The sequence below is a fragment of the Hoplias malabaricus genome, chromosome Y (genome assembly GCF_029633855.1).
Source record: "Hoplias malabaricus isolate fHopMal1 chromosome Y, fHopMal1.hap1, whole genome shotgun sequence".
NCBI lineage: Eukaryota > Metazoa > Chordata > Actinopteri > Characiformes > Erythrinidae > Hoplias > Hoplias malabaricus.
The window spans coordinates 82,398,217-82,402,454 of NC_089820.1; positions in this window are offsets into that span (position 1 = coordinate 82,398,217).

Here is a 4,238-nt window from a genome sequence, read left to right on the forward strand (position 1 = left end):
GCAGCAGGTAGTGTCGCAGTCACACAGCTCCAGGGGCCTGGAGGTTGTGGGTTCGATTCCCGCTCCGGGTGACTGTCTGTGAGGAGTTGGTGTGTTCTCCCCGTGTCCACGTAGGTTTCCTCCGGGTGCTCCGGTTTCCTCCCACAGTCCAAAAACACACGTTGCAGGTGGATTGGCGACTCGAAAGTGTCCGTAGGTGTGAGAGTGTGAGTGAATGTGTGTGTGTCTGTGTTGCCCTGTGAAGGACTGGCGTCCCCTCCAGGGTGTATTCCCGCCTTGCGCCCGATGATTCCAGGTAGGCTCTGGACCCCCCGCGACCCTAAATTGGATAAGCGGTTACAGATAATGGATGGATGGATTATTATTATTATTATTATTATTATTATTATTATTATTTTTATTTATTTATTTATTTATTTAATTAATTAATTAATTAATATTTCTGGACTGGCACCCCCTCCAGGGTGTGTACCCACCTTGCTCCCAGTGATTTCGCTGTGACACTGAACAAGTGCTTATACACAATGATGGTATGAAGGAAATTAGCATTCCTTACATTGTATAACGATGACAGTGGAGTTTAAAGTAGTTTCTTTGGATCACGTACAATTTTTTATTGGCCTTAAAGAATGAGGAAAAATGGACTCTATCTTCTTCCTGTCCGTCATGTTTCTCTATCCTTCTCTGCAGTTGTGTAACACATACACACTTACGAAACTTAGCAAAACACAGGATCAATGCTGATCATCCAAATACACTTTGATCATTTAATTCATCTGTCGGTGATAGTGGAGAAGGGAAAAGCTCACTACATTAGTAACCTCAACACCTTTCTGAGGCGAACAGGATTTCAACAGCACTCTCACATAAACAGCATTTTCAAAATAAACAGAAATAAATGCTAATTTATTCTGCTTCGGCCTCAGTCAACACAGACTCTATCACCTCAAATCAGTGGCTGTTAACGACAGATAAACAGGTTCACACAAAGATAATCCCTTCAACCCTTCCCCCACAGTTTTATAAAGTTTGCCATCTGCTCCTTGCACCTTAAACAAATCAAAATATTAGAGTAAATGAACATTTGTATCAACAGCTGGTCAAAAACCCTTGGTGACATATGTGTCACAAGCCATTTACGAGGTCTGGAAAGTTCTCTACATAGTTTTATCTTTCATTTTAAATCACGATGACTCTAAGTGACATTTACTGTACAACCTGGATGCAGTCACATTACAGTGTGTGAATGTATACGTGTGATTTACAAGCATTTACAAGTCACCTGTTCTGTTACGTACTGTACGACCAAAACTGATCCCTTTTCAAGGATAAAATCTGAAAATTCAAATTTAAAAATGGTTTATTGTGATTTTAATATTACACTGGGATTTTAACTCAAAAAGAATCACTAAATACAGCAAGAAATTTGAAACAATATATATGTTATATGTTGCTTCTTTGGCCTGTTTTATATTTCTCATAATTTGGGTTTATAGTGAACTGGGTCTGGGCTCTTAAGGGTTAATCTGATTTAAAATGGTCTTTTTCATAAAAAATTACAGGCAAGTTAAATTTCAACCATAAACATACTACTCTCAACTTCTTACTCAAACATACAGTTCCACCTTAAAATATGCCACTACAAATGATCTCAGAGATAATGAATGGGGCCGCATATCTCAATATAATCCAGTTCAACTGCTCCACGGACCAATGCTAGGGGCTTTATTCCCAACTAGATGATCCTCTAGGGCATTGGGTATAGTGCAGCTGCTTGTACTTTGAATTACATATTATAATATTGGCCACAGATGTGAGTGTAAGATGCTCTGTGAGGGACTGGTGCCCTGTCCCAGGTTTGATCCCAGGTAAACTCCTGAAAATGATGAAAGTGGTTACAGAAAGTCCATTAAGAAATAAATGAATGACATTTCATTGACGCAGGTGTAAATGTTTTGCAGAAAGTTCAATAAAATTTAGGAATCAACCCTGGACCTTACAGTTATCAATCCAGAAGTTACAGCACTGACAGTAATGGGTGCACCTTCAAAATCCTACTCTAGTCTGGATCCTCTGATAACTTATCACACAAGTCAGTGAGCAGCAATAATAGGCCAAAACCAACAGAGGAATATTGTGAAACTCCATTAGTCCGTATTCTCTCACAATCAAGACATTTCCAGAAAGTTACCTCACTTGTTAATAACTGTCTCCAAACAGTTTACTGTAATGCCACATGACACCAACTTTGTGACGTGGAAAACTTTTCAAATGTTTGTGTATATGTCCAGAAACAATGCCAAAATCGTGCCTGTCACACAGTGTCAAAATCAGTTCTTCATTTTCTTTAATCACTCTTTTCTGACAAGGGTCGTAGTGGGTCCAGAGCCTACCTGGAATCATGGAGTGCATGGCAGGAACACACCCAGGACTGGGTTCTAGCATCACAGGGTTTTTGGAACATGAATATATACACATCACCATATAACACAATGAAATATAGGTCGAGATTTATGTGTACATATGTATATATGGGTGAAGCATGAACAGGTTATTTATGAGCCAAGGTTTACTGTAAGCCGAAGGTGTATATAAAGATAATGTGGGTGCGCTACATGTCACTCAGTCAGATATTCATGTGTGAAAGGCGACATTAATGTTTGACAAGACTCCGTGATGCACGTTCCACCCGACAGCATTCAGTGTACTTTGCTTCTTGAACTTCCCTAAAGGTTTTCCACCTGGACCTAAGTTCTTGGACTGAATCCTGTAGTCCAGTGTGGATAATTAGTTGAGTAATGAGTAATGAGTTAATTCAGCCCACACTCTGTTCCCAGAATCAGGGGTAACTGGTACCAAGAGAAAAAAACTATATATATATATATATATATATATATATATATAGGGTTATACTTCCCCTTAATATTCATCTTAAAAAAGAAAATTCCACCAATGTTACAATGTTACATTCACAGACTTTGTTTTATTGTCTCCATTTAATTTAATTTTGCTTCACTCCATCACATATTCAAGGTGGGTCCCAGTAAAATGGCTCAGCATGTGGAACTGAAGGCATCGTGGTGCTGTAACTTGTGTCACTTCTACACAGCTCCAGTGTTTGGTGTGTTTTCCTCATATCTGTATGGGTTTCCTCCAGCTGCTCTAGTGAATTAATTGCAGGGATACGCTTATTGTTCTATGCACATTAGGGTTGTCAATTGTGAAGAAATTATAGCTCATCAAGGCCATATCTGGTCTTATAATGGAGTTCTGTAAAGCGCACTACAGCTGGTCCCAAGACTAGACTCAACACTTAGATATTTGACTGAAAATCATTCCCCTTCTTTGTATGAACTATATAAATGAACTATAATTTCTCGTCATAAAATTTGTATTAAATATATTTGTGAAAGTTCACAGGAATTTCTGGATGCCCAGCATGAAAAATCAGCCTTAAAAATTAACTCTGAATCTAAACCTTACTCTAACCATCAACCTAAATTAATCCATAATAAAATTCTAAGCTCCAAACATGTCCATACTTGTTGAGTAATTATGCAACAACCGATAGTTTCAAAGTGGTCTTGTAATGAATGTTTTTCCTATGATTATGTAAATATTTGCTTCACCAAGCACAACATCACAGTAAACAGATTGAGCTGAATATTTGACTAAGTATTGATGTGTTAACTTTTGTTCATTTTTATTTATGTTATCATCAAAGCTCTGTACTTGGGCAGTAGTGTCCTACTGTGGCAGGTGACCACATATCCAGGAAGCCCCCCAAAAAATGACACAATCTTTATGAGCGTTCTCTGAGAGCATGAAAATCACTGTAAATCAATCTCAGAACTTAAATATAGGTGATAGAGTGATAAGGACTTGACAACACTGTGGCATGCACAGAGGTAATAAACAGTGCTTTCACCAAGAAGACGTTACTCCAATTCCAACACCTGAAAAACAAACAGATAAGGTCTCAGAGGACAATTACCTACTGATCAATGGCATTTACCGTAAGTGTGGACCGATCAGTGTCATCAAGACAATCTCTTGTAAGGACCTCCTGATTTCTGAAGCCCTGCCCACACCCACAACGGTCAGCATAAAACAGTGACCTGCACCAGGCTTCAAAACACTAAACCCAAGACACTATCTCTCAGTCTAAGACCAGAAGAAAACTTCCAAAACCTCAAGATAGATGCAAGGGACGTTTTAAAACAGGACTTTACGCCACA